We start from the raw sequence: 19,117 nt of genomic DNA, 5'->3' as shown, positions 1-19,117 counted from the left end.
ACTTCATACATTTTATATCTCAGTTTGGAATATGGAGTCTAATATGCTTTTCCTAACTGGCCTGAGCACATCTGTTAACAATTAGAACCACGAGGCTAAAGGCGGGAAGCTGAACAAAGAACAGAAACTATTCACTGGCACAAGATGGTGACCTAAGACAGGACAGTTATAGCACATACAAAAGAACCTAAACTGGACTCCATGTAATCATGTAATCATGATTTCCACCATGATTTAGCTCAACAGCAAAGTACACAAGAAAACACCATTCTTTTCCTTATATTAATCTTTAGTGTGTTTTTTCTTCTGGCCTTAGCTACATTATATTTAAATGTTTTATCCACCTGTTTTTCCGTACGCTTCTATTTGGGCGCAGTCCTTAACTAACACAGATGTTTGTCTAACTAGAATTACCCAGAATCATACGAAAAACTGGCGCTACAAAAATACTGCACTATCATGCTTCTGTCATCCATTTCATCGTACCATAAACAGCACGCTAGCCATGAGCCACGACAACCTTTAAACGCAAGGTATATATCTAGGGCTCCTTTTATCAAGTCACGCTAGCGGTTTATCGCGCCTAATAGTGTGCGTTAAACTGCCGGCCATGCTAGCCGCTACCACCTCCTCTTGAGCAGGTGGTAGTTTTTGGCCAGCGTGGCGGTTAGCGTGTGATTAAAAGTCACGCGCGTTAACCCTGCTAGCGCAGCTTGATAAAAGGAGTCCCTAGTCTGTGATTCTAAGATAGCTGGGTCAAGATTACTACAAATCCATGTATTATTATAGGTTCCAGTTCAATAGCGCATTGGCCTTGATTTGTATGAAAATTTCTTTGGAAAAGACTGACATTGCATAGTGTTTCTGATTTATACATTAATATAGTACAGTGCCCAATATCTGCACTTGTTTGTTATTTTAATGTATTTTTTGGCAGCTGGGATATATGGCTTTCATAAAAGGATTTTAAACTTTTAAGGAACAGAAAAATCTAAATTGGTAATTTAATTTTCAATAGTAGTTTCTAATAAAAATCTGAAAAGAAAAGAAAATGGAAGATTGCATTATATATATCAAGAGATAGAGACTACATTGTATTGAGAGTAATAGAAAGTAGGGAAACTAAAAAAAAATGGCAACACTATAATAATAGGTGATATCAAAATACATGTGCTCAACTGCTAATGAATAAGAAATCTGTGGACCATATTTTTCCAATTCTCTTGTCTATCTAGTGTCTCCGGGTGGCATGGTGGATCAAATTTAAGACAATCTGTTTGGTTTATCAGTGCTTATGGAACAGTGGAAGCACTGTTGTATTTGAAGGTATTATTGCAGCTGTCTGAGCCAACACTAAATTGAGGGTGATATCAACAATCTGTATTGAGGATGCCTTCTGAGAAAAGACTGCAGTGTACATTGGAGTATGCCTTTGTGATAGGGGGCTTCTCATTTATTGAATGTACTAGCATTGCAGGTTCAGTTAAAAAAAAATTACATTCTAGAAACAAATGAAAAATTGGCTTGTTGGTCAGTGACTGGGTAAACATATAGAGCTAAAGCTAGTGGTAGAAGTGAAGTTGGCTAGATATATAGAGATAAAAGGGGGGTAGGTGGCAAAGGGGATATGTAGTTTTATTGTTACCTTTTATTGCTCAATGTTAAGCTATTAATTGTTTGAATTATAATTTAACTTGGTGTGAGGGATTAAAAGATTTTTCCTCACTAAGACTGCAGTTATGCCATTGGGCAGCAAGGAACATCATACAAATTGGGGAAAACTACCTGGCCCAGATTGTCCTGAACTTTGAAGCTCAGTGCTGCAATCTATTAGGGAACAGATACAGCCCTGATGAGTGAGAGGGACAGGATTTAGGCAGGGAGGAGTACTTCTGCCCCAGACTAGAATCATTCAGAAAGGTCCCTGAAAAAGAGACTTCTACTAGAGAACCCTTCCCTAGCTGTGGGCTGAGAAAAAGTCCTGGGAAGTCAAGAAATCTGACAAGAACCTATTAGAAGAGCTGACAGTTTGAGACTTTTGATACATGACCGAACAAGGTAAACCAATCTTGTTATACTGAGGATTGTGGACTATGTGTGGGTCTGACTGGGACCAGCCCTTAAACCTTGTTTTTTGTTGTTTTTATTTTAACCCAGTTTATCCTTGAGCTGAGAAAGGGTTTTGCCTTACCAGAGCCTGTGAGGTAACAGGCTCAGGTCTGTACTTAATAACCCCCCAACCCCCACCCGCCAAAAAAAACTATATAACTGCAAGAGTATCCATGCTGTTTGTGTGAGTGGGCACAAGGTCCAGGAAAACCCAAACTGGTCTCTGCCACACTTGGTCTGTATTGGTGAATTATTATGGATCAAAGCTACAAAATAAATAACCTTTAAAAAAATGGACAGCTCCTTTCACATAAGAAAATCAGATTAGCTAACTTTAATATTTGATTAATTCTTATTTGGATAATTGGAATTGTATCTATTTTAAGGTAAATATAGAAAAGCCTATCTCTGATGTATAAGCCTTTCTAATGAGAATTGCAACAGCACCTCCTTTGCTGATTATTTTTATTTTTTAAATCTTTATTAATTTTCAACATGAGTACAAAGTGCCAAAAATTATCAAACAAATAACACAATAAACAGCACTTACAATCAAGCAGGAGATAATATAAAATTTAGACCCCCCTCCCTCCTCCTCCCCTCCCTGGAAAATTGCTTGAGTACCTGATTGTAAAAACCGCTTAGATAACCTTGATAGGCGGTATATAAAATCCTAATAAACTTGAAAAAAACTTGAAAACGTATTTGAATCTTATAGGAATTAAGGGTTCTTACAACTTAATCAGATTTCATAAACTCAATTAATGGGCCCCATGTTAATTTAAAAATTTTGTTATGTCCCATTCTTTCTGAATAAATTATTTCATATTTATAGCATAGACACAAGGATTCCCACCAAAAGGAAAGGTTAAGCCTGCACCAATTTTTCCAGTTTTTTAGTAATCATTTGCGAGGCTATCCCAGTCATAATGACAAAAAGTCTGCATTTATAGCTTTCTAGTGGGGGTTTAGTTGTAAACTTAAACGAAGATTCCAGTATCAAATTAATTTGTCCCCATATTGATTTCCAAAAGTTGAGTATCAAAGGGCAATAGCACAACAAATGATCCAGTGTCCCTACTTCAAGATGACAGTATCATCATCTATTAAACTTTGAACTATCTAACTTTTGCAAACAAACTGGGGGTCTAAAAAAACTCTATGTAACAAAAAGAACCAGGTGTCTCTCAAAGATGCTGACGCTGTACATCTCATCCTCCAAGTCCAAATCCGTGAGCATTGAGTAGCAAAAATCTCCTGCTTTATCTCAATATTCCAAATGTCTTTTAGGCTAGTTTTTGGCTTCTTATTCAAATATTCAGATAATAATTTATACCACTTGGCGGCCTGATGCCCTAGGAAATCTGTCTGGAAACTTAGGCCCGGCAAGCTATACTGATTTTTTAAATTTTGCCAGTCAGGCAACCCTTTCTGAATGGCCTGTTTCACCTGCAATCATTTAAAAGCTTGAGACTTTGAAATGCTGAATTAATTTTTTTTAAATAATTCTTTATTAATTTTTAAATGAATACAAAGTGCAATATAACATACAAATAAATGGTACAATAAAACAGCACTTTTATCTAACAAAAATGATATAAGACAATATCCTATTAATTTTCCCCCAGATAGACTTCCAGAAGTTGAGTATCAAGGGACAATAGAACAACAAGTGATCCAGTGTCCCTACTTCAAGATGACAATGCCAGCATCGATTAGACTTTGAACTATGTAACTTTGACAAACGAACAGGGGTCCAAAAAATTCTATACAACAGAAAAAACCAAGTTTGTCTCATAGATGCTGATGCTGTACATCTCATCCTCCAAGTCCAAATCCGTGGCCATTGAGTAGCAAATCTGTCTGGAAACATAGGCTCGGCAAGCTATACTGATTTTTTTTAAGTTGCACCAATCAGGGAACCCTTTCTGAATGCCGAATTAATAATAAAACTCTTTTAGATCTCAAATACATTCTCTTCTTTTAGGTTGTTATAATACATGGTATGTTTCTTCTGCTCTAGAGTATTAACATTTTTCAAAACTACTTCATGAAAGGCAAAAATAAGTAGGTTAGGGTGGGCAGGAGAAGCCCAGCTTGAATCTTCACATCTAGCAGTCTGCTGGGAAAAAAAATTGTGATGTGTGATTTCCTAACAGGTTTGAACAGATCTACACTAACCTTAAATACATTATATTTTTTTAGACCTTACTTTTTTTTTTTTTTAATTTCAATTATCTTTATTGATATTTTAACAATTTAAAGTATACAACAATCGGGTAACAATGACCAATAATCTAAGCCATTAATGCTCCCGACATCAATTACCGCCTTCGGCTTTTTTCCAATGGTTACAACTCAAACATGCATTTCGAGACCTTACTTTAAAATCATTTCCTCTTTCTCAGAAATCTTAGTATTAGGAAGTTACAATCAGGAAAACCAATTAAACAAAGACTTCCTGTGGTTTCTGTTCCTCAAGAGAAAAGACTATGAGCCTGATTCTGTATAGGACGCCTGGTCTCAGCAGCCGCCTAAGTAGCTTTTGAGAATCGCACATGAGCACCCTATATAGAATTGTGTCTGTCCTAATGGACAGACGCCTAACCCTGCCTAACCACCCCAATTCTCTAACTGGTGTCCATTTCATAGATGCCATTTAGAGAATTGCGTTGCCGCTGAGCTGATTGCAGCAAGGGAACCCCACTGCAAGTCAGCCAACAGGAGGGATACTCCCTCCCTCCCGCTGCCACCCCCAAACCTTCCCATTCTGTCTGTGGCAGGAAAGATGTCCAGTTTCTCCTGTTGCAAACCCCTAAACAATCCCGGGCAGGAGGAATGACCACTCCAACCTGCCAGCAACCCCCCAACATCCCTGACAGGAGGGATGCACACTCCTTCCTGCTAGCACCCACCCAAACCCCCATCCCTCCAAAGCCCATTCGGAACCCCCTGGACCTTTAACAGGAAGGCCAGCTGGAAGGATGCCTAATTCCTCCAGCCAACAGGTAGGCATGCCTCTTCATAATGGCAAGCCTTCCCCTTCCCAGGGATTGTTTCGCGATTTGTGGCACTTCCTGCCACAGGTAAAGGAGGGATTTGGGGGAAGTGACGGGAGGGAATGGATATCCCTCCTGCCGGCCGACTTGTGGTGAGATTCGGGGATTTCCTGCTGCGGCTGCACAGTGATTGCGGCAGGGAGATTTCCTTGCTGCGATCAGTTTAATAGCTATGTTTAATTGAAATGTAGACCAGCATTTCAATGGCCTCCATTTCAGGCGCCTATTGCAGTCCTAGGGAGATGCCTAGGGCTGTCTAAGCTCACCTAAGGCCATTTAAGGGCAAAACCACGCCCAAGCCCAGCCTTGGGCAAGCTTAAGCATCCCTACATGTCCCCTTCAACCACGACAGATGTCTACAGTGTAGGCGGCCTGCCTCAGGTTGTTGTTTTTTAAAATATGCGTCCAGATTGGCTTGTTAGACAGTGGTAGGACGCTTACCACCGCCTACAATTGGGACGCTGTTTATAGAATATGGTCCTATCTGCCCAGCCCTACCCATTCCTCCTTCTGTCTCTGTCTGCTCTAAATCCTCTCTTTTAAAAAAAAATTGTTTTAAGATATTTGGATGTAAAAACAGTAATTTAGGCATTTTAATATGAGGTGGAATAAATATGGGAGTTTGGTATGCATAGAGTAATGTAGACAACTATAAAATATTTGTAATATCATAGTGAAAAACACCAAGATAGAGTATATAGCGAAAACGATCCAAGATGGCCACTGCATCTCTGCTGCAGTGAGGACGCCGTCGAGATTTACCTGTAATTATGCCGAAAAGACGGGGTAGGAACGTCGGAGGAGCCTCCCGGCGACCCTTAACCCCAGCGGTTACCATAGATGATTTTCTCCAACGCCTACAGTGGGAGAAGGAAGAGTCGGGTGCCAGCTCGCTAGGGACGCCACTGGAGAGTAGCGCGGTGGTGAGATCCCCTGGGCTCGATGTCACCCTTAGCCCCGACGTCAGGATGCCACCCCTTCAACCGACGCCGCAAGCAGTCAGCTCTCCACGGGACCAGAATGCACCCGAGGAGGTAGCTTCTTTGTTTCCAGAGGCTAGCATGGAGGGCTCGCCGAACAGAACAACGCAGAGTGACATGCTCTCTCTGCTAGGACCTGCGACCGGGACAACAGAGGTTGGGGGAATACAAGACTTCACTGAGGTAAAGCTAACTTCAGAACAGTTAGACACTACACCATTACAACTTTTTTCACCTACAAACCCCCCTAAAGTTACACTTGAAGCATTATGGGACTTGGTAGTGAATTTGGGGAATTCTTTAAATCCTCAAATAAAAAGTTTGGACAAGGAATTAAAAGAACAAAAAGAAGAAATAAAAGTGTTAAAACAGGATATATCTCAATTAAAAACAGAGTCACAAAATACAAGTAAGGAGCTAATATCTTTAAAACAAAATCAAGATTTGCTGGTTAAAGATAATATAATACTCAGGAGGAAGCTGGAAGCTCAGGAGAATAATGGCCGAGTTAACAATTTGAGATTTATAAATTTTCCAAAGATCTTGTCAACTTCTCCTAGAGAAATGGTGAAAAGGTATTTTATGGAAATATTGGAAATTCCTGAAAGCTCCTTACCTCCTCTTACAAGAGTGTACTATCTTCCTGCCAAGCCCCAATCCAAAGAAGAAGAAAAAATTGAGGAACCCCGGGACAGACCATTGGACATTTCCGCAATTCTGGAACAATCGGATAGAGAATTGGCTGTTCCAGCCACTCTCTTGTTGTCTGTGGCTTTGGCTCCAGAGAAGGATTGGATATTAAAACTTTTCTTTAAAAACAGGTCCAAAGACTTCCTGGGACATCATATTCAGATTTTTCCTGATGTCTCTAGAGAGACTCAAAAGAGAAGAAAAGAATTTCTACTTCTAAAACCTGGAGTGATTCAAATAGGGGGTATTTTCTTTCTGAGATATCCATGTAAATGTGTAGTCAGATATTTATCTTTGAAGTATATTTTTACAGAGCCGTCTCAACTGATTAGTTTTCTCTCAGCGAAACGTCTTGAGAAAGGAATAACAGCGCCCATGGAAGGTTAGCTCCCCGCACTGTAGTAAGACATGGATTTCGTTTTAACTTATTTGATTTATATTTGTTCTACTCTTTAAATCTTGGATCCAATACATGGAGGACTAGTGTGTGATCAATTAGATCATTTATTACATCATTTATCTATTTTTATTTTCAAATTGAATTATGTATTATGGTATATCTTAATTTCGGAAATTTAGTTTATTATGTTGTTTGATCTCACTTTACTGTACAAGATGTATATGCTTGGTAATATTATAAAATTCTATAAATAAATAATAATAATTAAAAAAAGATATATAGCTAAGGAACTAAATAAATCAGGAAATAATAGGGTTCTGTTTATGCATTTTGTCAAACGGGAGTGTGATGGTTGAGACATTTTGTAAATCAAATGGTTGTATCAAGGAGTGATAATATGGATCAGTGTTTTGGAGAAGTTTCAAAACATATAGGGAAAATTTGAAGGGAGTACAAAGGATGGGGCTCAATTGAAATGTATGTGGGTGAACCAACTTGAAGAGAATCAGCTGAAGGAAAGTGAAGAGCAACAGGTTGATATTATGAGAGACTTTCAGGTAGTGTCTTTATAGCAGTGGTCGCAAATTCAAACCCTTTGAAGGGCCACATTTTGGATTTGTAGGTACTTGGAGGGCCTCAGAAAAAAAAAAAACAGTTAATGTCTTATTAAATAAATGACAATTTTGCATGAGGTAAAACTCGTTATAGTTTATAACTCTTTCCTTTTGGCTAAGTCTTAATAATAATATTGTCATTTATAGCTAAAGACATATGATCAAGAAACTGTTTTATTTGACTTTTGTGATTATGATAAACATACTAAGGGCCTCAAAATAGTACCTGGTGGGCCGCAAGTTTGAGACCACTGCTTTATAGCAATAGAAAAGGAAATCTATTGTTAAATCTATTGTTACACAAATCCACAATTTAAATGTATGACTGGACAAAAACATGTAGAGAACATTAAAAAACACATAGACAACATATATTAAAATAACTCATATCAAACTCATATTTAGGAAACTAAAAAAACCCCAACTATATTGGAAAATTCATATGTGCATGAAAGAGGAGCGGGACTTGGGTATGATTGTATGTGATGATCTTATTGTTGTTAAACATATTGAAAAGATGACAGTGAAAGCTAGAAGGATGCTTGATTGCATATGGAGAGGAATGGCCAGTAGGAAAAAGGAGGTATTGGTAATATTGTGAACAATTCTGGAGACTGCACCTTCAAAAAGATTTAAAGAGGATGGAGTCGGTCCAGAGGAAGGCTGCTAAAATGGTGCATGGTTTTCGTCATAAGGTATGTAGGGAAAGACTTAAAGATCTCAATATGTATACTTTGGAGGAAAGGCAGGAGAAACATAGAAACATGATGACAGATAAAGGCCAAATGGCCCATCTAGTCTGCCCATCCGCAGAAACCATTATCTCTTTCTCTCTCCAAGAGATCCCATGTGCCTAACCCAAGTCCTTTTGAATTCAGACAGAGGGAAGATATGATAGAGATGTTTAAGCACCTGTGTGACATAAATGTGTATGAGATGAGACTCATTTGAAAGGAAACTTCAGAATAAGAGGGCATAGAATGAGGCTCAGGCGTAACATAAGGAAATACTTTTTTTACAGTAATAGAGGTAGATGTGTGGAATAGTCTCACAGTAGAGGTGGTGGAGACAAAGACTGTCTGAATTCAAGAAAGTGTGGGACAGGTACGTGACACAGGAGGAGATAATGGATGCGCCTACCGTCACATACCATAAGTGATTTAATTGGATTTTTTTTTTTTAATTTATTTCAATTTATATCCCATTCTCCCAGGAGCTCAGAACAGGTTACAGATTAACACAATCAGTTTTAGGACAGACAATCATGACAAGGAGAGGGATGCAGTTAGATAAACACATATCTTATTCTAGAGTCTTGGCTGGTCATAAAGAGGAAAGCATAAGAGGAATATTTGAGGCAACTGATCATTGATGGCATGATAATTGGTTGTGTCATTAAAACCTAATTAAACCCATGTTAAAAAAATATAGCTATTGCTATGCGGTCTCTGAGACCAATGTCTAGGTTCCTGGTGGCTAGTGGTACATAGTGACGCTGAAGCCCAGAAGTGGGCATGTTTAGGAGTGGCATCAGACTTCAGCATCACTTTGTACTGCTGGCTGTGATTCTGACAGGACCCTAGGTGCTAGAAATGTAGGCCTGTTAAACCTGTGAATCAGCTTTCAGAATCAACCCCTTAGCGTATGCAAATGTCAAAAGTAATGCAGAAATATTTTAGTGCATCCTGTGTTAAGCCATTTTTATTATGTTAGGCACATCTTAATGCCAAACACAACCCTCTTTTTGTTAGTGTATCTTTAAATTTACACACACAAAAACAATTCAACACAAATGAACCAATGAATTAACACGCATGGATGGGCATTTTCAATATGATGTCTATGTCTGAATTGAGGTGTTTTGCCGAAAGTTAGTTAAGTGCCATCGATTCATGCTCAAGTCCTAGCGACTTGATGAATTACAGATCTAAAAAGAAATTGGTTTTATGCTAGTCCGGTACAGTCCTCTTGCCACATTTCCATGGTTGTTTTCAACATGTCCAGCCATCTGATTGCAGGTTGCCCTCTTTGTCTGGTTCATTTGATCTTCCCAAACATGATGACCTCCGAAATGCTGAAAACATCTAAAAAAAACAAACATCTAGCTCACAGCCACAATCGAACCAGAATAACATCTGCGTTCTGGGTTCGATTATGATTTTGTACATCTGTAAGTACCATTTTTTTAAAAATTCACTGGGAAAAATGTAGACAAATAAGCCATAGGGAAATCTGTCTGGCAGCATTCTTATTAAATTGGTCACATAGACATCCCAGCGGTGAACAAGGGCAGTATAGTGGACTTCACATAAAAGGACCCAGGTGCAAATCCCACCTAAACCCCATCATATTGTATGGTGAGTCCTTCAAAAACAGAGAAAACCTACTGTACCTAAAGGTGCAAAACTACAATAGCTCTTAGGCTTCCAGGTAACTTATTTATTGAATTTGCAATACTGCCTACACCATCAAAAAACTCCACTAGAAATGACAGAACAGAAAAGCATTCAAAACCAAGCCACACTCAAAGTTCAATAACCAATACTATTAACAATTCCTGCAGTGCCTTTCTGCCATCTATTTCCCCTCCCCCACCCCCCATGACCACCACTACCGATACACCCTTATGTGAAAAGTTAACCATGGAGAAAGCCCGGGGGATATGATAGAGGTCTATAAAATACTGAGTGGACTGGAATGGGTAGATGTGAATTGCTTGTTCAATTTTTCCAAAAATGCAAGGACTCAGGGGCATGAAATGAAGCTATTAAGTAGTAAATTCAAAAGAAATCAGAGAAATTGTTTTTCACTCATTTTGTAATTAAACTCAGGAATTACCAGAGAATGAGGTGAAAGCAGTTAGCTTAGCAGAAAAAGTGTTTTTCACTTATATATTTAAGAACAGAAACTTATGCTAAGATGTATTTCAGTTGATAAACACCTTCTAGACTTTTCTGACATCAATATATGATTTAAAGCTTGTTTGTACTTCTGAATTGATTGAATTTTTGTTCTATCTCTATTATAACAGGGATGATTAATGATGTTGTCTTGACATGTCTATGTTATATGTGATAATCGGAGGGAAACAAGATTTTATGTATGTGATATGGAAACCGCATAGTTGTATGTGGTATATAAATTTTTAAATAAATAAATAAATATTTTGTTCCAGGAGGGCTCACATATTTGTACTGAAATGAAAGAGTTAAAGTAGGAACTGAACCTGGGGCCCATTGTTCACTGTTTATTGCACTGACCACTGGACTACTCCATCCACTTGCTCACTGCTTTCTGAGGAATGACAATAATATCTAGAGCTATCATACAGCCTGGTATCTGCATTACATTACATTACATTAGTGACTTTTATTCCACCATTACCTTGCGGTTCAAGGCAGATTACATAAGAGGTTATCTGGACATTTCCAGAAGAGTTACAGAGTTGAATGGGTTACTTTGGGGGATTTAAATGCTTCCTGCGGCGTTAGTTTGTCTTGATGGATTTCTTGAATAGCAGGGTTTTTATTTCTTTTCTGAAAGTTTTGTAGTCTGGTGTTGTGATCAGTAGATTGGATAGTTGATGGTCTAGTTTCGCTGCCTGCTTGGCCAGTAGGCCATTGTACATTTTTTTGCGTTTGATGCCTCTGACTGGGGGGTTATGTGAATGGTGTCTAGGTTCTCCTTTGCCTGGTTGTGGTAGTTCAGATAATGCAGTTGTTCAAGTAGGCTGGGCTGTCTCCATTCATAGCTTTAAATAGTAGACAGTAAAATTTGAATAGTATTCTTGCTTGTTTTGGGAGCCAGTGTGAGTCGAGGTATGCGGTGGTGATGTGGTCGTATTTTTTCAGTGAATAGATCAGTCTCAGGGCTGTGTTTTGTACTGTTTGTAGTTGTTTTATCATGACTGCGATGCAGGGGAGATAGAGGATGTTACAGTAGTCTAGAAGTCCTAGGACTAGGGATTGGACCATGAGCTGTCAAAGAATTTTCAGATTTATATTAAGTTTCACATGACTACAAATGATTTATATATTGTTTTGTTGATTTGTGGTTGCATTGTACAGCATTTGTCTATCATCACTCCCAGAAGGCTTAGGGTGGGTTAAATGGGGTATGTGATTGAGTTTATTATTAAGTTTGTTATGGTTGGGGTTTTGTTTTTTTCAAGAAGTATTTACTGTCACATCTTTGAGGAGTGGGTGATGGTCACTAGTTGGGTATTAAGAGGGGGTCATACCTTAATCCCACCTTTGGTCAGCTCGTCAGTTAGGGTACTTTTTCTGATAGTCATAATTGAAACAGGTCTAGATAAACATGTACTTCTTTTTTGGTCCTGGACCTCTTTTTCTGTTCCATTATTGCTAAAAATGTCTAGATTTTAAGCCTACCCAATTTCATCTAAAGCACACTTCTATGTCCTCTTTTGATTTAGATGAACTTCAGAGTAAGACATCCCAATTCTGAGTTTTGAAAATTGTAACTGACATTTTTGTGAGAAAAATATCAATCTGCCAATTTGAGCTGCTTTTGAGATGTTTTTCTCTTTTGAAAATGAACATCATATAATTAATTTTGGTGCATTAAAATGTTATAATGATTATTTTAAAAAATGCATTAAATCAAATATGTAAATTAAACAGGAACCCCCCCCCAAAAAAAAATATTCTAATTCCTTTTTTTTTGTCTATGCACATTCCTAAGAAGGAGTACAGACTTGGCTTTCAGAATGAAAACCCCATTCACACTTTTCCTTCTCTGGCTTTCCTCCACCCTTTTACCTATTTTTGCAAACTGTTAAAATTAATAATGATTTGTTCAGATTCAGGACCTTCAAGGAATAGTGTGAGTATCGGGAATCGTAGATGAAAAGGAGAAAGAGTATTAGCGTAGCAGCTGGAGAAAATAATGAGAATGTTATATAAAGAGGACAGAAGTAAAGAAAGAGAGAAGGCCAAGATGTTGAAGGGGGGAGGGAAGGGGATTGAGAACTAGGATAGAGTAAAGGGATGAGTGAGAAAATTAGGAAGTCAAAAGAAGAGAGAAAAATTGGAATCTGGTAAAGAGAAAGGACTAAATTGGAAAGGCTGACAGAGAGGACAGCTAGGACAGTCAGATGAAGAGCTAGTAGACTGGAAGAGGATGAGTTTGGAGAACCAAGGAGGGAGGAGTGTAACAGTTAAAAGAAATAATATGCAAACAGCATGATAGCCTTTGTCTGTTTTATATTCTGTTTGTTTTAATTGTAGAGTAAATGATTAAAACTGTGAATATAAATTATGAGCCACTTTGGTCTAAAGCAGATTCTAAAGGTTTTAAATATATAAATGAATAAAATAAATATGAATATAGAATCAAAACAGTGGCAGCATCGTCACAGAAGGACATGAGGAAGATTAATTTCTTGTGATTCACAGCAAAAGTTAAGTTTTTACCTATTATTATGACCATGGAACCATGGGAAACTTGAGTGCCCAAGCTGAAGGGTTTTTGATAGGCCAGACAATGTTCAAACATTTTTCCAAAGGAAAGGACGACCCTAGTGTTTCCACAGCAAATAAAAAGTCCAAAAACAAAAGATGCTGTGAAAAATGTTCTTGATCTAGGTTTGTTAATAAAATGTCTCAGCAGTTTGTAGAGTTTAACAATTTGCTACACATCATTGCTATATGGTATGATCCATTCAAGGGTTTAAGATTGTCATTTGTTATCCACATTTGTGTTTTGTATCTGGCAACCTTTAGGGCCACTGAAGAAGGCACGTTTGCTGAAACACATATCTTGTAGGGTACTTCCTTTCAAGTCTTATGTGGATATTACTACTTGGATTTTGAATGAAACCAACATTGTGATTAAGCCTTTTATTGTCTGCATTTTGGATACAAAAAAACTTTAACAAACCTAGATCAAGAACATCGTTTTCCACAGCCTCTTTTGTTCTTGGTTTAAAACATTTTCCAATGCATAAGGAAATGGTGAACAAAGTGAAATTAGTAGTTGAAAATTGTTCTTTCCCTGTTTAAGTAAAATTACCTGCATTGTTGCAAAATGTGTGTAGTTTTACTGTGTCACATAGGATGAAACTGAAATGATGAGAGGCTGCATAAAATACATAGGAATTTCACTTTAAACATGAAAATTAGCTTGCGAGTCTGTGTATAAAAAATCATCAAAATGGGGACTTTAAAATTCCCCTATGGGAGGTAATTTTATAAAGGTTTATATGGATATAAAATTGGTTTGGTCAATTTTGGGAACACACAATAAATCCAGTAGCAAACATGACCATTTCCAACGCAGAAAAAGGTCTTTATGCTTAAAAAGTGGTAATTTCTCATATGTGCTTGTCCTCAGCGTATCTACCTTTTCAAACCATTAAAAAAAAAAAAACAAGTCTGAAAGAAAACTGCACAAAACAGGCCATTGAGATGTAGAAGAGGTCAGCATTTGTAGTAGACTGGCCACACAGACATCCCAGCAGAACAATGAGGTACCCTAGTGGACACTAGAGTGAATTTCACATAAAAAGACCCAGGTACACATCTCACCATAACCCCCTTGTATTGTATGGTGAGCCCTCCAAAACCAATTGGATACCCACCAATAGCCCTTATGCCTGCAAATGTCACCTATATGTAGGTACAATGGGATTTGAGTGGGTTTTAGAATGCTCACATACTTCACCATAAGCATAGTAGTTATTAATAATAATAATAATTTTATTTCTTATATACCGCCAAAGCCATAGTAGTTCGAGACGGTTTACAATGAAGAAGGGCTGGACAATCAGCAAAATTGGTACAATGGTACAAACAGAGAAAATAGGTGGCAGAGAAAAATGGTACAAACAGAGAAAAATAGAACAATCAGCGAACGGTGGTACAATCGGCAAAGAATGGTACAATCAGCGAGGATAGGTACAATCAGGATAATAAATGGTACAGGGAAGAAGGTCAAGACAATCTGCGTGAAGGACATGGTGAGAAAGAGTATTTAGTTAGAGTATTTAGTTATTCAATTTTCTATACCATTCTCCCAGGAGAGCTCAGAACGGTTCACATGAATTTATTCAGGTACTCAAGCATTTTCCCTGTCTGTCCTGGCAGGCTCACAATCTATCTAATGCACCTGTGGCAATGGGGGGATTAATTGACTTGCCCTGGATCACAAGGAGCACCGTGGGTTTGAATCCACAACCTCAGGGTGCTGCAACTGTAGCTTTAACCACTGCGCCACATAGGCTATGGGCTTGGCTTTACACTTCTACAGTCTACTGCACTACCCACTAGGCTATTCCAGAAATAACCTATCTGCGGCTCTACTTAGGCTGGCTATAACATTTGAAGCTATCATATGGGCAGGTATGCCGTTTCTTTCACATCTTTGGACAGGGTGGGTGGGAGGGTGTCAGTGACCACTGGGGGAGTGTGAGAGTATATGCCTTCATCCCTCCAGTGGTCATTTGGTCATAGAGAACATGCACACATGTATACTAACTTCAGAGCAGGTATAAATGTGTGTGTCAGCAAAAGCAGCTTGGGCTATTCAGCTTAGAAAAGAGATTTGCATGCCTCTCACCTCCATTATATTCAAATCTGCCTCATGCATATGTATTAGACATATAATACATACAAGAAGCCCTCAGTCATCTTGAAAACCCGACTGGGGTATATGCAGTGGTGTAACAAGAGTAGGAGGCGCCCCCATGCACACTCATCACCATCCCCTCTTCCCATGCCCTCTTCTTTGATGCCTCCCCCGCTCCTTCCACACCACACACCACCTGTGCCCTCCCTTCCCAATTCCGTACCTCTTAAAATCATCACTAGCGCAAGTGCGCGCAATTTCTCCAGCCTGCTGCTCACCCTGGTTTTCCCTCTGATGTCACTTCCTAACCTTGCAACCCCGAAGTGATTTCCAAAGGAGCCAGGCCAGTGCGAGCAGCAGGCTAAAAGTAGTTTCTCTTGCTGGAAAAGATTTTAAATAGGTACTGGAGGGCGGGGAATGGAGGGTGCAAGCATGGCGTCGGAGGAATGGAGAGGTGCCAGTGCCACTACTAAGAAGACACCCGAGGCGGTCTGCCCCCCACCCCCTTACTATGCCACTAGGTATATGAGAGAGATCTATAAAATACTGAGTGGAGTGGAATGGATAGATGTGAGTTGCTTAAGTTTTCCAAAAATACAAGAACTCAGGTGCATGCAACGAAGCTATTAATTAGCACATTCAAAATAAATCAGAGAAATTGTTTTTCCACTCATCTTGTACTTAAACTCTGGAATTCATTGCCAGAGAACATGATGAAAGCAGTTTGCTTAGTGGGTTTAAATATGTTTAGATAATTTCTTAAAAGTCCATAAGCTATTATTAATATGGACTTGGGAAAATCCAGAAAATCCACTGCTTATTACTAGGATAAGCAGCTTACAATCTGGGATCTTGCCAGGTACTGTTGGAAACAAGACATTGGACTTGATGGACCTTTGGTCTTTCCCAGTATATATTCACCTTTGGAAGTGGTCTGGTAATCTGTCCTTGTTGCCTTTATAAAACAGGTTTAAAATTGTGATCCTCTCACATAGGTACCTTGCTGTAAAATTAAGCCCTTAATATTCAATTTATGACACAATTAGAAAAGAAAGTTAAGTATATTCTAAGATAGACTTACTTGGAATATGGATTTTTCATATATCACAAACAGTCAATTTATTTTGTCAGGAAAAAAAGGAGGCCTAAGAGTATTATGTATTCCCCATTGCATGAATGCTTGAAAGATAACTCCTTCAAACCAATTTTTGCATTTTCTGTGTTTCAACTCTTTTCCTACAGAATGACAATTCAAATAGTTGCTAGTAGCTTAATGTAACTGCAGTTCTCCATGCACTTATAAGTAATGCCATCTCTTGAGACCTGGGTGATATGAATCAAATGGATTTATTTTTTAACATCTACAAATTTTCTGCAATGCTGTGGATTTCTAGCCAAGTAAATATAAGGATGCATTTTTAACACTACATTTAGAAACAACATGGTTTTTATCAGTATTTGTATTTTATCTCTCATTAGCACAGCCAACCAATTTCCTTTGTCTTCAGAATAAAACATTTGGCAATACCCAAAGTAACATTTCTTATGGCAGTTTATCAGAGTCATCTTCTGAGCTCAATGAGATATGAGAGACTATGGGACTCATTTTCAGAACAGAAAGAAACATCCCAAAAGTTGCAGATGGATGTTTTTTTCTCTAAAACGTCCAAATTACCATTTTCAAAATACAATTTGTAGATGGTTTTCTGTGCTGTTCACCTGCAGTATATCTAAATCTCAAGGGGGCATGTTGGGGGCTGCCTCCTGAATGGAAAAGGGGAGTACATATAGGTCCTGGCCATTTCTCTTACCTGCCCCAGCTTACCAATGTTTTTGTCTTTGCCCCTCCAGTTTTATTTCTAGTGTTCAAATCAGAAGCAGGACCACTGCCATGTACCCCCACACTGTCTGCCTCTACATACACACCTACTAGAGCCCAATGTGAAGGTGAACTGTGTCTCACAGATGTCAAGGGATCTCACAAAACCACCTTAAGATGAGCATTCACAGAGAGAGGGAATGTGGGAGGGGTGCTGGGAAAAAAGAGTTGTTGTGGGAAGGGAAGGTATGCACACTATTTTAAGAAGGGAGAAGGAGAATTAATGGCTGCTAGTAGGTACAGGTTCTCCCCAGTTGGCCCAGGCATGGCCCATAGCGGCCTTAGGCTCCTCCCTGGGATGTACCGGGAAGGGGAAGGCCCACCATTCTGTGGAGGCGGGTGTGTCGGCCGGAAGGAGTAAGCATCTCTCCAGCCAGCCATCAAGAAATAGATATGGGGGGATCCAGGTAGGCTTAGGGGTGCCAGGGTGTGGGCATATTTTCAAGGAGGGTTCTGGCAGGAGGGAATGGACATCCCTCCTGCCAGTGATTTTCGAGGGGGGGGGGTTTCTGGCAGGAGGTACTGGTCATCCCTCCTGCTGGTGATCTTTAGGGGGTGGCAGCAGGAGGAATTGGACACTCCCTGTTGTGTACATTCAAGGGGGGGGCTTCGGGGGTTCTGGCAGGAGGGAGTGGGCATCCCTCCAGCCGGTCAACTTTGCTGGGGAATTGGTTCCCATGATTAGTTCAGTGGCAGCATCTATATGAAATGTAGGTCATCATTTTGCTGGCCTACATTTCAGGCACCTATTACAGCCCTAGGGAGATGCCTAGGGCTGCCTAAGTTCACCTAAAGCCACTTCCAGGCAAAACCACGCACATGCCTAGCCTTTGGTGAGCTTAAACAGCCCTACATGCCTACCTAGGCTTGCAAAAGTACCTACAGTATAGGCAACCTGCCTCGGGGTGCTTTTTTTTTTAAAAAAAAAAATGTGTATCACCAATTGGCTGGTTAGACAGTGGTAGGACGCCTACCGCCTATAATCGGGATGCCATTTATAGAATATGCCCCTGAGTGCCTGCTGTCATTGTACTGTCCCTTTCCTTCTGTTATCTGATTTTGTGGCATAGTGGTTTGGAATAAAGTCTTGCAGAGCCAAAGTTGGGTGGTTTGATACCCACTGTAGGTGTTTGTGATGACTATGGGGATGCAGGTACATAGAAAGGGTGGATGGTGCACACATATGGGGTGATGGGAGCCTTGGATGTTGTAGGGGGGTTCAGTACTACTTACCTTGAGCCCTGATGCGCACCCTCCTATAGCGGTGCCTCAAAGACCCAAGGTCCCTGTGGACCCTGAAGTGCCTGAAAGACACAAATTGGTGGAGAATTGAGTCAGATGATAGGCCTTTGTGCCTTCACATAAATGATTATTATTTGTGACATGCTGTGCAACGCAGTACACATGGCCATACACAGTAACAGACTGCTTGTAGAGAGGGTTGGAGGGGCTAGTGGTAGATGACATTATTGGAGCCCCTCATATTAGGCTGGTTCACTAACAGCTCCTCAGGCCCTATCCTTTGCGCAGGTGTAATTAGGACATGAGCAATTAGATGTTTATGGAGCACAGCTTGTCTGTGTCTAGGGCTTAGATAGTTGGGGGCACTGGCTAACAGTCATCTCTGGACGCTGCTTCTTATTGCTCTCCAAGCCCTCATGGATGTATTGAAGGGGGAGGGGGGAGGCTCCGGTCATTGTGAAAATGTTCCTCCTGTATTGGAGGCATAACAGAATGAGAGCCTCTGTCTTCCAGAGGAAGTAATTAGGCTCATGTGTTAGGGGCATTCTCCCTAAAAC

Source organism: Geotrypetes seraphini, chromosome 1 (assembly GCF_902459505.1).
Source record: "Geotrypetes seraphini chromosome 1, aGeoSer1.1, whole genome shotgun sequence".
NCBI lineage: Eukaryota > Metazoa > Chordata > Amphibia > Gymnophiona > Dermophiidae > Geotrypetes > Geotrypetes seraphini.
The sequence above is the reverse complement of the archived record's forward strand: the minus strand, read 5'-3'. Positions refer to the sequence as shown.